This window comes from Pseudochaenichthys georgianus, chromosome 5 (assembly GCF_902827115.2).
Source record: "Pseudochaenichthys georgianus chromosome 5, fPseGeo1.2, whole genome shotgun sequence".
NCBI classification, from domain to species: domain Eukaryota; kingdom Metazoa; phylum Chordata; class Actinopteri; order Perciformes; family Channichthyidae; genus Pseudochaenichthys; species Pseudochaenichthys georgianus.
The window spans coordinates 11,912,145-11,927,222 of record NC_047507.1 but is presented as its reverse complement, the minus strand read 5'-3'; the positions used below and the strand labels follow the sequence as shown (position 1 = coordinate 11,927,222).

Genomic DNA, 15,078 nt, shown 5'->3' with positions numbered 1-15,078 from the left:
TTGTCTCTCTTTCTCTTTCGTCCCTGTGCCCTGCAGCTGCCGGCCCAAGTTTCCCTCATCAATCACCTCTGTGTGTTCCAACAGTGTGAGATGGCTGGAGCAAACCTAGTTTGTGCAACACCTCTGTCATGCTTAACCATTTAACAGATTCCTTCTGACTGACAAACTTATAAAAACCTCCCGTTTACTTTCTACTCTTTCTTCATAAACTTAAAAACACAATTAATGTCTACTAATGATATTACAAAAACTCCCTCTAATAATCGTTTCATCCATTGTGACATATTTACCCAAACTAAGTTTTTCAACACCTACATGTTTCCAGCATCGCATATTTCACACACCATGAAAGAACCTCCCTGTACTTAAAAATCCCACTGCTTGGTCAGAACAATAGTAAACCTGGAGAGCACACTAATCCGATCACAGTAATGTAATTTGACCCAAGTGTAGGACCATGACGTTCCTAAAAATGTTAACAAAACCAAACTCCAATTACAACATTTATAGATAAATTGATTTAGCAAAATGAAATGTTATGTAATTCAAAATGTGACAAAAGAACAATGATTTGTCTTACACAAGATTGTGGTCTAACAGAATGACTCCTGACCTCATGGGGTCAAATGACTTGAACATGTGGCCTGAAGAACAAAAGGACCTCTTACTTATTAACCCAATGGACTCTCAGAGATGAGATCTAGCCATGAGGTGGCTGACTTTAAAATGAACTGTGACAAATACATTATATTTTACACAATATAACACAAAACAACACTACATTAAGACAATAACCACTCAAATGAGCCTTGGTGAAAAGCATGAAAGACAAAACAACTTAATCTACTCTCATTGTTCGTGTACATCTTTACTCCCACTATTCCACCCTCAATATGCCAACTTGCTGGCCCACTAGCTTAGCAGTAGTTGAACCTCACTGTTGCATGTGGCTCAACTCCTAAATAACATTACAATATATATTTCTCACAGTGAGCTCGCCATCCAATGCCCAACAAATTCTCATCTCTCCATGTCCAATCTAGGTGGAATAATCCACTATTATGTTCAATTTGAATCAAACTTTAACCTGCATGTACTTCATATACTCAGCAAAACCCATTCTTACTTCCCCTCAACGTTACTGTATGCAATTAATTCCTCTGAAATATAAGTAAAATTCTCAGTAAATGACAAATACCACGAAATTCACAATGCAATGTTTCTTATTTATTTAAATATCTACGACACATTGATCTATTAATCTTCAATGTTATTCACTCCTTTTTTAGATGAAAGCTGTGAAGAAAAAGTGGGGGCTTTCTCGAACCCACGGTATCCTTCCAGCATGACTTCGCATTTCTTTATCTGACTTTTCTCCCTTATCTATTCGTAATTATTCACAGAAAATTATTCCCCGTACAGTCTATCCAGCTTTATGGTGCGATGTTTATTTCAACAGATAATGCGACCTTAGAATGCGCTTCGACACGGCTTTTCAGCGATGTGGCATCCTCATGGAGCCGAAACCCAGGTCAACAGAATCCTTAATCGTCACGTTTAGCTTTTTAGATTAATAACCCCACAGAACAAGAGAACGAGATTCTGTTCGTTTCAAAATGGCTTTTTGAAATTTGCGTATCTCTCCCTTGGATTTATGACCTATAATACACTGCAGCTTCCTATGAGGCTGAAGAGCATTATTCTGTTTCGTCCTGGATGGTATCTTTTTTGGGAAACCACTGAACTTCCACTGACGGAATAGCCGTATTGATTTCTGAAAAAACCCACGGGGCCTTACACCTTCGTCTTACATTACTCGCCGCTTCACGTGTAGCTAACGAGTCAGTCGCAGGATTCTGAAAAATCCCCGAGGTTCCTAACCGTTGCTTTATCAATCTTATTAGTTAGTCTGTTACCTACCTATGCTAAAATATGCATTGCATAATTTTATCGTGAAGACTCTGACACTGAGAAATATTCCTGACAACTCTAAAAAATTTGAATATATCCAAATCACAGATTTTGAGTGTAACGGGTATCCGTTCTTACCTGTATTTTTGTATAGAGCTCTGTTTTTAGTTGTCAGAAAGTATTTCGAGGTGCCACCCTGGACAGCTTCATCCGCTGGCTGCTGATGTGACTCCCTCTGAACTCCCACTCGCTAACGTCAGGGTCACCACTTGTTGGGGAATGAGGTTTTTACAACCCAACTCCTCTCCACGTGTCGTTTTTGGCGAGTCCTGCTTGAAATCATAACAGGGAGGAAATTAGAAGACACCAGGATACCAGTTAAACAATAATCCGTTTTAATTAAACAAGGTAATAATGCAATACAATATAATACATTACTATACAATATAAAGAATCATATAAGTAACGTCGGAGTACTCCTGCCCTGATTCACGCGCTGTGATCCTTCTGACTGGGCAGCGCACGAAGAGAGAGCGAACAAAAGGCTGAACAGCTTCTTTCATACCAACACCAACAGGAAGGGGTGGAGTTTACTCAGTTGTCTTTTCCGGTCATTTCATTTGGGAGATACCAAAGACGCTGTCTCACAGTGAATCAGCGCGGGCCAGCAGAGAACCAAACAGTTTCAGTTTGAAGCAAAACACATTCTTATTATGTAGCTTATCACACAATAGTCCATATGTTTTCCCTTTATGAAAGCCACACGTGTTGGGAATTTATCAGTCATCATCTCATGGCCCTCTCTTAACTGTGTGACTCAATTCTCAAGGCCTGCAGGATGCGCATCATTAATTTAAGAAGAATTTAACCATTATATCTGGGGAAAATGTCCCTCGCAATTTGCAAAGCCTATCAATGGTTTAACCAAGAAAAACACTCAAAGGAGTAATCTTTTCACTCAAAACAGAACTCACAAGTAATTCTGCATCTTCCCTCTTCAAAAATAGCCTAAAAACACCCTTTTGATAAAAGGGTAAAAAGTCAAAGAAAAAGACTATTGCGCTAATCTACTTTTAAGAAAAAGGGAACATTGTTTCAGGAATCTATAAAAAAACCTCTATATTTAAGAGGGAAAATGTACTTTTTGTTCCTTCAACTATTAACACACAGGAATGTATAAACCCACACATATATTAGGGATAACATGATGCAATACACCTCCTATATATGGGTGACATTAAAATGAATATACCAAAAATATGCTGCCTCACTTCTTCTGTATAATACCTTACATCAATTTCCACAAGAGGGAGGCCGAAAGAACTTTTTCAGATGAGTATTAATCCCACCTCCCACCCTCCTCTGTAGATTAGCATTTAGGGACGTCAGAAGCCGTCCATTAAGGGGGGGGGCTCTGTCATAGTCTGCTCCATCATTCACCAGTAGTTTTCCATTCACCTGTCTCACCAACCCACTCTCATAAAAAAACGTGTAATAACTACGTTGGTCCACAACGTAGGACGTAGTTTTTCTACGAAAACGCCTCTGAAATTGTAAAATGCCTACGTTTCTTTCACCATTCATTCTGTTGAGAGCTTCATAGTATGTTGAATACTTAAAACGAAAGTTAGTTGTAATCAAATATAATCAATTATATTCTTGTATAACCCACAATGAAAATGCTTCATATTTTAGGTTTTTCTATATTTACAGCATAAACAAAACAAAGTGGTTTGTTAAGATTGAGTGTAAGACTTATAATGATTTATGCCCTACTCTCTGATAAGAGAGTAGGCAGGTTCTTTCCTCTCCTCTCACAGCAGGGAGGGGGGCTCCGGACTTAAGGAGAAACACATTGAGGCCTCAAAAGGGTGGTTATGTCATAGTCATAGAATATGTCTAGTCATGTTTTGTTTTACACAAACTTGGGAAGGTGTGTCTTATGCCAGAGCCAATAAAATATGTTGGTTGGGTATAGAGGAGGTGTTTGTGGGTTTTCTATCCGGTTTTTTGAGCATAAAAAGACTGGCTTTTTTGGATTTCGTCGGGGAGAGAGGGGGAAACCCCTGGTATACTCTCTCCCGGTAAGCTCTGGCCCACAGAGCTGGGTTAGATGGCTCTCGGTAAGTGATTCCTGGAAGACGTTGTTAGAACGTACCAGAATACATGATTTAGACTTTTGCTGGAAGACGTTGTTAGAACGTACCAGAATACATGATTTAGACTTTTGCTGGAAGACGTTGTTAGAACGTACCAGAATACATGATTTAGACTTTTGCTGGAAGACGTTGTTAGAACGTACCAGAATACATGATTTAGACTTTTGCTGGAAGACGTTGTTAGAACGTACCAGAATACATGATTTAGACTTTTGCTGGAAGACGTTGTTAGAACGTACCAGAATACATGATTTGATGATTTGAATGAATATGAATTAAGGTTTTAGATAAAAAATATAACCCCAGCATGATATGTTTTGTATGATTATAATGTGTTAAAAGGTAAAGACTCTGTATTGGTTTGGACCTACTTTTTCTTCAAATAAACTGATCTCACCTTTTGGATTGGGACAATAAAAGGGAAAATCTGTGCTCTCCTCTCCTGCTTCAAAGGTAAGACTGCACCCTGCCACACACATGTTTAGGTAGGAACACACCCCATTTACTGATACCAAAATCCTTCGGGATCGCTTAAACAGATTAAAAAGAGTTGTCTGAATAGAAACAGCAGTTAATTGAACCTGGTTCTTCGGGGAGTTAATAGAGGTGAGATCTTGCTGACGTTTGGTGGATCTGAGCCAAGCAGTAAACTTACATAGACTCAGTAACTTCGGTCAGGTCAATTAGTAAGGTCAGAGTAATTTACCGGAATAAATTATCAGGACCTCACCTATACTCTAAACAATTCCAATGGCTGGCGTCTATGTCACGTGATCTTCACATTTCTCCCTGCAGAAAAATAAACATGGCCGACATTCGTTTTATTCTCGGTGGAAAATGCCTATTTTAAGGTTAGTTTGGCCATTAAAATGCATTTTGATGTCATTTGATGCGAGAAATATGAGTTGTTATTTCAGATTATGTGTGCAGTGGATGTACATGATCTTTAGTTTGCTAGTTATTACGAAGATTACTTCAAGAAATTGTGTCTATACAACGTTTTCATTGTTACTAAGGTGGTTGCTAGGGACACTGCTCGATATTATTTCTGTTATGTTGGGTAAAATGGTGTTATCTTTATTGCTACCCCCTTCCCCGTCAAAGTATAGTGTTGGTCCACAGTGCAAACGTATTAGTTTAATAAAATCCGCATCTAAAATTGTGGCATAGTGTGGTGCCGAGAGATGGGAGTCGGAGGCGGGGTATCAAAGGTACAAGCTAGACTTTTATTTAGCATCTCAAAACACATGTAAACAGCTTCATGCCCGGGAAGCGAAGACCGGCGGAGACAGGAAGTCCGGCTCACTAAAATGTCCGTGTAGAACAATACCCTAACCCATAGATCCGTGGGTGAATAATGTCAATCACCACAATAGATACGTTATTTTCCCCTGTGCAATTCTCCATTTACTCAACAATAACACATAATTATCCTTGTGTTTATTTATTTGTTTGATTAATAAACACAAGTTGGAGTCCGTTAGGACCGAGGGTCGGAGCAGCTCATTTGCTTTACAGAATATTACACCCGGAAGTAAGTATTCTCTCCGCTTCGCTTGACAAACCCTTCTTCTTATTATACATCCATGGACAAACCCCATGATAGTCCTCAAGCTCTGTGATTGGAGAGTGTGCAGAGCGTTGAACAGCACTTGATATGGGATGGAACCACGGCAGACTGTCCAAAACTGGATTTGAACAGGTCCACTGCCTCCCCCCCTCCCCCACCCCGTCCCCAGAACTACACATGCTGGCTATTGTGTGTTTTGCAACATGTTCTCTATCTATGGCACGTTTCTACTGGGAATTGTAGTTTTAAAAGACGTTTTCATATTTCCCATAATAAGAAGTTGCCAGTATTAAACTGTATACATCCCTGGAGGTTTAGGGGATAGAAAACACTCAAATTTAAAACATGTAATTAATAAATGGGTGAAAATGGCTTGTGCCCATAATGGGCAGCATTAATATATACCCACACGACAGCTAAGGTCAGAAGAGCTTTATTTAACAGCTGGTCTTATGTCTGTGACCCCTCCTGTTGTTAATTGATAAGCCTGAAACATGCACTTGTCAAGGTTCAGAGGCATATTGTGCAAATATGGCCATCGATCATCTTAAAATAAGATTTACTTTATTGATCCCAAGTTGGAAACATTTGCGTTACATCAGCATGTGTATAGTTGTAAATATGCAGTGGTGTTTATTTGTAAATCATTTAGTATAATCACACAAATTCTGTGTTTTATATTTAATAATTCTGTGTTCTTTATTTATTGATTGTTCAATACCTGACAAGGTCGGAGATGAAAAACTTTGGTCACAGGTTCCTCAACAGTGCATTACAAGACATGTATGTATACCTCCACCATTAACGTCATATTCTGCACATTTCTTATACTATCTACATACATCTTATAAGAGTATAATACATGTATAATATCAGTTAAAATACGTGCTTCAACATAGTTAACATTGCTGGAGGTATGCACAAATATTGATAGATGTCTTGTAATGCACTATTGAGGAACCTGCGACCCAAGTTTTTCATTCATTGCATAACTCCACCATAGTTGTGTAGGCCTATATGATATGTCAATAAACCTTAGAAAATCTTGAAATCTTGAAAGGGATGTGCAAAATAGTCATTATATACAGTCTTTACTTAACTATTAGTAGAGAATAACGAGTAATGAACATACTTTATAGGGATTCTATTAATATCTAATAATAAAAAATTAATGAAATTCAATAACATGCTTTAACCACTAGGTGTCCCTTTATATCAGCTGTGCACCTTTATGGTGTAAATACAGCCTATCTACCAATTGGATCAAATATAAAAGTCCGCCAAATTAGTGTTGATACTGCAAGGAAACGCATTGTGTGAAAAGAAATGTAAGATGTTGTTTAATTGTTGATATATTTATGATCCACGTCACGTTTCCAGTGTTTGCGGCAGTTCCTCATGTTTGTCTAGAAGTCTTCTCATCAGGGCTCTATAAATACAGAACTACGGCAGATATGTAATATTTAATGCAGCCGAACCGTGTATTACAATGCCGGTATGTGATGACTTTCAAAGAGAAAAGCAAGAACACTCGGAATTAAGTCTTTTAGGTCTGTTTCCGGTATTTGTTAATGACGATGTGCTGTGAGATGTGAGACTGGAATTGCACAGGGGGAAATAACGTTTCTGCACCATTTTAGATGCGGATTTTGTTAAACTAATACGTTTGCGCTGTGGAACAACACTATACTTTGACGGGGAAGGGGGTAGCAATAAAGATAACACCATTAAACAGTTACACAACATAACAGAAATAATATCGATAGCAGCGTCCCTAGCAACCACCTTGGTAACAATGAAAACGTTGTATAGACACCATTTCCTGAAGTAATCTTCGTAATAACTAGCAAACTAAAGATCATGTACATCCACTGCACACATAATCTGAAATAACAACTCATATTTCTCACATCAAATGACATCAAAACGCATTTTAATGGCCAAAGTAACTTTAAATAGGCATTTTACACCGAGAATAAAATGAAGGTCGGCCATGTTGTTTTTTTTCTACAGGGAGAAATGTGAAGATCACGTGACATAGACGCCAGCCATTGGAATGAATGGTGAAAAAAACCGTAGGCATTTTACAATTTCAGAGGCGTTTTCGTAGAAATACTACGTCCTACATTGTGGACCAACGTAGTTATTACACGTTTTTTTGTGAGACTGGGTTGGTCTCACCTGTTTTCCACACCCACTCGTTAGCTCACTCTCTTTCTCTTCTGCACCCATTAGCTTCTGCCAGTATTTAAACCCGCACCTTACACACACTCTTTGCCAGATTGTACTTTGCCTCATGCTTGTCTTTCCCGCGTTTGAAACTAGATTGCCTACCCGGTTCCGACCCTGCCTGTCCTCGATCTGCCTGTTCCCTGATCCTGCCTGTCCCTCAACTATCCTGTCTGGCCTGTTATCCGACCCTGCCTGTATCTACGCTGACCGCCTCGCTTACTCCCTGACTCTCTGCCTGTCCCTGACTCACCTTCTGCTCGCTGTCCTCCGGTGCGTTAAACTGCTCGGTTGGTATTCCTCAGATCCAGTGGAATCTCCAATAAAGTTTATTACCAATTCTCCTTGGTTTCTCGAGTGCTGCATTTGGGTTCTCCTTAAGATTGTGACACAAATAGTCCACGGCGGGGTCATAACAAACCTGTTAGCATTCCTCCATAATTTAAAATCCCCATTTTACCTTAATAACTCTCAAAATGATCACACCCCTTCTTTCTTGGCCTCCTCTGTCCAAATGAAGGAGAGACTGACCATCCAGGAACTTATAGTCTGTCCCAACATTCCAGCCTTCCAGAATGTCAAAATTCCAAAGCACATTCTAAATGACCATTGTCAACATTCCAAATGACCTGATATGCTCAACATCCTAAATGACCATATATGGGCAACACTTTCTCCCTTTGATATGGCTTCCTTCATATCTTCAACGTGTCACAGACCGAAACGTGAGGGTTTTAGCTCGCTTCCTGCATTGAAATCTAAGTAAAGCATACAAAGCAATAGAACAATAAATTGATGAAAAACTCAATCTCAAGGTGCGCTTTCTGCCTTTTTGCCAAGCTTTCAACAGTCAACTATAAACTCCTAAAAGTTTTCAAATGAATCCTTCTGGTTAGAACTATATAAAAAAAGATTACTGATATTTATTATTATAGCTGAAATTCTGGAACACAGGCCAAGTGTTTCAGCTTCAAAACACTCACGCTTGAGGTGTCTACCCAAACTTACCGTCCTTTATACAATAGAAAAATGATATTATTCATGCAGATGAAATTTGAAACACATTACAATACATAGCATTATGTGACATCACATAGCATTACATCACATTCAATTACATTGCATTATATAACATTACATAACATAACATGTCATTTAACTGACGCTTTTATCCAAAGCGACTTACAAACACGTCAATACCGTAGACATGCCTACGGGAGCCGTTTGTGGTAAAGAGCCTTCTCTTCACAGAGCTCACTGCTTGCCTGCGGACGCTCCAAAGGGCGTGGCCAGCAGCAGCTCGGCTACATTTAATCAGAATCAGCACTTTTGTAACAGGGCTGAAATAGAGTGGTATGAGGCATGCTACAATGGATGATCTGTTTGGAATTTTGAGCAAAACACTTCAGAGACATGTTTTGTATAGATATGGCCCTATAATATATTGTTCTAATATAAAATAATAGGTGAGCTTTAAAAGAGAAAAAATACTTCCCATTTCCAATTTCCACAACATCTGTTGTGAATGAATACAGTAAAGTTGGAACTCAGTACAGTTCTGTTTTCTTAACGACTTAAGTTTTTGCGAATAAGTAAAGCAAAACAGAATAAAACAAACCGTATACTCTCCCTAGAAAATGACTAACCTTTCACCAAATTACATAAAAAACCCGATATATATATATATATATATTATATATGAACCTTCCCTCCTTCCTGTTTATGATCGTTATCTAGACTACTATTATGACTCAATGTAATGATTATATTAACTATTCAAGCACGTTAATGATCAAACAGTGCTTTATTTTGAACTCCAGGAGACAGAAAAAGAGTTTTCCATCTCTTATGCATTTTCATACATAAAAGCCTGCACATAAGTAACATCTGATGCATAGATCACGTGCTGGCCTCCGCTTTTGGTGTATTCTCACTGAAATCAAAAGGAGAGTAAAAATGTAATTGGTCTCTGTGCTCTTCTCTGTTTCACCAGTTTTTCTCTCCCCTTCACATGCATGTTTACGCATGTGTACAGGCGAGAAACCACACACACACACACACACACACACACACACACACACACACACACACACACACACACACACACACACACACACACACCACACACACACACACACACACACACACACACACACACACACACACACACACACACACACACACACACACACACACACACACACACACACACACACACACACACACACACACACACACAATCATTTGTATGCAAAGTGGCTGGCTGTGATGGGTTGCTATGGTTGCTGTTTCCAGGTTATGTGACAAGAAATGCCAAGATGCTTTACATCTTATTTGTGCCAATGTGAAGGTGTCAGGGCGGGAAAGGTATAGAGCTGAAGAGGCAATCACACAACGCAAGTCGTCTCACAACAGTAGGAGGTACAATAAAGATGGAAACCGCTGCATGTGAATAAAGCAAAACAGTTATGGACATTGAAGGGAATACAATAGTGTTTAAAGCGGCTTCACACTTTAAAAAAAACAGCAGTTACAACAAGAACATTGTTACGTTTGTATTTAGTAAGTGATATATGGGCTATGAACAAAGAGCTTTGAAGGTAGCAATCATGCTAGCTCCCCTTGATAAAAGGAAAGACTAGCACAGTATTGTGAGGAGAAAAACATTTGATAGCGAGCCAACATGAAGGGCTCAGCTCTGTAATTGCCTCCATGAGATTCGTTAGTATGCATGGAGTTCGTGTGTGTGTGTGTGTGTGTGTGTGTGTGTGTGTGTGTGTGTGTGTGTGTGTGTGTGTGTGTGTGTGTGTGTGTGTATATGAAGCAAAGTGAGTTCATGGGGATGCTCTGTGTGTGTTTGTGTTTATGTCTGGAGCTGATAACACTGACAGCTTAAGGTCAGGAAGAAGGGAAGGGCACAACTGAAGACGGCGTATCTTTGATCTCAACACAAAGTGTGACGTGTGTATGAACCGCCGTGTGCTGTACATACAGGAGATAGATGGCAGGATGCTGTGTGTGTGTGTGTGGGTGCAGTTCGGTATGCATGGCACGAGCATGTTTAATGCATGAACATGTTTGTATTACATGTTTGTGTACGTGAGAGGGAGAGAAGCCATTTTTTTCCCTGCAAGTTTTCTTCAGCTTTTGGAAGATTTCTCACAGTTGCATAGACACGTGTGTACTTGTGTACAGGTGTCAGTACACAGTGCAGAGAATGTGTAAAAAGCTGATCACAAGGTTACAGGTTCCCATTGATGTCACATAATTTCATCTCTTGCAATTAATACCTATAATTTAGTTTGCCAAGGTCAAATTGTGATTGTGAAACACATCAAAGGGAAAACAATTTAAATGTTAGATTTTGAAATACCTCTCAATGTAATTGTAGGACTCCTATAATCTCTTAATACCAATCAAAAACGGTGGATTGGTGTGCATAATGGAGGGCAATCAACATAGTGTCTCTGGACGTTCTCCTAATGGAGCATTTGACTAATTGACTGAATCTATCCGTGAACTGTCTTGGCCCCCTCAGCTTCCCCGTCACTGCTTAATTGGCTATTGTTATGTTATTACCAGTTCTCCAGGGCAGGACCATCTGCCAGCTCCAACAGGTATGTTGTGAGAGGCTCATGTGTGTTTTGACTACATCTGTTTTATGGTCTGTGTGTTTTTTATGAATGTGCTTTTGAAAAAATGCATTTGTAACCTACTGTAAAATGCATTTCCTTTGTCACTAAATCTTCCTATTTTCCATTGCCATCATAAAAAAGGCAAGTGGGACTGCAGTGGGGAAAGGGAAGAAAAAGAGTAAGTTGCTGCAGAAGGAGGAGAGGGACCTGTATCATTCATCAGCAGTGCAACAGTGCATGAACCGTGCTGGCTACGGTATTATTTTAACTCTCCCTCTCATTTACCTTATTATCTCCTTATCTATGTGCATCATTACTGTGGATGTAGCCTGTGTGGTGAATTGGCTTTTTAATTAAGGATGCATGGTTCCTTTTGTTTAACATATGGCGCGAACCTTGCATATGCTCCTGCACTCCAGCTACTATCACTGGCTGCATGGTGATAATGTATATTAATAGCGTGATCTTTAACCTCATGGAGCAATTATTTACAGACTGTTTGAACATATTTAGCTTATTTTTAATGAGCTCATCCCTTTATTAAGGTATGAACTATCCACAACTACTGTTTACCTTGGGATGTTAATATTATTTTCAATTGTCTTGTTAACCTTTTATTAAATCTTTGTTGCAAGAAGATGTATTCAGCTACCTAATGCTTGGTTAATGTTACTCACCTGGTCTGTTGAGCTCTTAATGATGGATGAAATTACAGCAGATGAAAAGTCTTAGCTAGTGTGCTGGAGTGTTGAAAAATGTGAAAAATGTGATATGAATGACACAAGCGTCTGGATCTAATAAATTAATCTGGCAGTGGTGGCCATGTTGGCGTCAGATGTTTTTTCCACGTCACAAGGAAATGCCTAAGCAGTCTGTCTCCAACTTCCTGTGAGTGCTTTGTCGTCTAACAAAAAACAATAGTCAAACTCTGATTCAATTTATGCCAAACCACATGATAAAAATAACTTAGGAATGTCCTTACCCCTGCGATTTCATATTATATGTGTTTCCTGGAGCTGTCACTTGTAGAATCTTGTGAAAGACATCCAACAAATATAAAATACTTACAGCTAACAAAACAAGTTTCCTCAGTCTATGGAGCATAGGCTAAAAACGTAATAATGAAAAAGCATCCTCATTCCTTGCTTATGAGCTTGATTATCTTGATATCTCACAAGGCTCTAATAATGCTTGTATCTCAAACCACAAGCAGATGGGACCAATCGGGATCTTGTAAAGAGCTGCATGCAGCTTCATCTGTGGTTTAGGCAACCCAGTCTCACGGCATTTCGTGTTCACCAACACGTATTTTAATCTATTGATTCGTGTTCACCATCATGATTTGCCCCTTTTTTTCGTGTTGCACAGCACGATTTTAAAAGCAATGTATTTCTACTGGTAACGTGTTTCGTGCCTGCAGGCTGCAGCACGTCTTTTTCTCCGGTCGGGTCGTGGAAGACCGGAAGCTGTGTGGTTCATAAAAACATGTTCTTACTCAATATCAAGCCACAGTTATTGCTTTTATTTTAAATCGTATAATTTCGGACTTTTGTTGTCATCTGTGAGGAAAATAAATGGGGCTCAGAGCCTCAGGATACTGAAATCTGTATTTTTAAATATTTGTTTCCTTCTAATTTGTTATTCTTTTCAAAATAACACACTGTTATTTACTCACCAATAACACTCAATTATCCTTGCTTTTATTTATTGGTTTAATTCCATAATCTCGGGCTTTTTCGGCGTCCGTCAGGAACTGAATTTCAAAATAAATATAACCGGAAACAGACGTAGGCATTTCGAGCGATTACCCAAGATCCTCAGCTATGGTTTTAAGCTCGCTGATTGGATGTGTTAGCCGCAATGCATGCTGGGATTTGGTGTTTATATTATATGAAATCCGGAAAACATTTAAAAAGTATAAAATAATACTTAATTCCGAGTGCTCTTGCTTTTCTCTTTGAAAGTCATCACATAACGGCATTGTAATACACGGTTCGGCTGCATTACATATTACAGATCTGCCGTAGTTCTTTATTTAGAGAGCCCTGATGAGAAGACCTTTGGAAAAACTGGAAGAAATGGCGCCGAAACTGAATACTTGACGTGGATCATAAATATATCAACAATTAAACAACATCTTCAATTTCTCTTCACACAATACGTCTCCTTGCAGTATCAACACTAATTCGGCTGACTTTTACATTTGATCTAATTCATAGTTAGGTTATATTTACACCATAACGGTGCACAGCTGATATAAAAGGACTGTAGTTTTTAAAGATATTACTGATTTTCTTTGAATGTAAGAATGTAAATACTGAGTCTGAAATAGTATAGCAATATGCTGTAAAATGATGTGAAAGCATGCATAAAACTATACAACTTCAGATGTTGTACATACACACTAATAATACAAAGTTATTATGGCTGTGTGCACCTTGTGTGCACCTCCTAGTGGTTAAAGCACGTTATTGAATTATTGTACAGAGTACATACTTTCATAGGGGGAAAGTATAAATATAGAAATATAGAATATAAAAAATCAAGAAGATACTATAAGTGATCTCTACAATAAAACAGTTTAGTGCAGGATGCACAGATATAAATAGGAGGAGGTGCAAAACAGAAAAACGGATTAACCTTTATTTAAACATTAAATATTAAATATTAAGCCTGACAAAGTAATTAACGTCTAATATATTGCTTTCCTGCAATGTTAACTATGTTGAAGCACTTATTTTAACTGATATTATACACATTAATTATACTCTTATGTATGTAGATAGAATAAGAAATGTGCAGAATATGACAGTTTAATGGTGGAGGTACACACATATTGATAGATGTCTTGTAATGCACTGTTGAGGAACCGGCTGTGACCCAAGTTTTTCATTCATTGCATAACTACACCGTAGTTGTGTATGATATGTCAATAAACCTTTGAAAATCTTGAAAGGGATGTGCAAAATAGCCATAATATACAGTCTTTAATTAACTATTAGTAGAGAATAACGAGTAATTAATATACTTTATTACTTGTTTCCATTCATGTCAATTGCAGATACATGTTTAGTCTTCTCAAGCACCAACTATCAAATATCTCTCCTGATTGTTGGCACTTGACAATCACCTTACCTGAATTTTACTCAGGTGTACTAAAGTCTGATTTAAGGGTTGTTTATATTTCACATAATTAATCAGAATCTGCAAAGTAACTCAAATAAATGCAGTGGAGTAAAAATACCAGCTTAACCTCTGAATTGTAATGGAGTAGAATTACAAAGTAGCAATGAGCTGTCATGTGGGTATATATGAATGCTATATATTAATGCTGCGCATTATGGACAGCGATTTTCACCCATTTATTAATTATATGTTTTACATTTGATAACACCAATGTGTTTACTAATGGCAACTTCTAATTGTGGGAAAAACGAAAACGTTCAGTAGAGACGTGACGTCCCATAGAACATTTTGCGAAACACAATAGCCAGCATGTGTAGTTCTGGGGGGGTGTTCGATTCCAGTTTTGGATAATCTGGCGTGGTTTCGTTCCATTTCACACAGCTGTTTG

General features: G+C 38.5%; 1 long non-coding RNA gene across 2 annotated transcripts in view; it reads right to left on the bottom strand.

The window, feature by feature from the left end:
* LOC139433849 (uncharacterized) overlaps positions 1–8,369 on the bottom strand; it is a 31,396-nt gene extending 23,027 nt beyond the window's left edge. For both annotated transcript variants that reach the window (XR_011643254.1, XR_011643255.1), the window contains exon 1: positions 8,123–8,369. This is a non-coding gene — a long non-coding RNA (uncharacterized lncRNA). The remainder of the gene's footprint in view (positions 1–8,122) is intronic.
* Between the last annotated feature and the right edge of the window lie 6,709 nt (positions 8,370–15,078).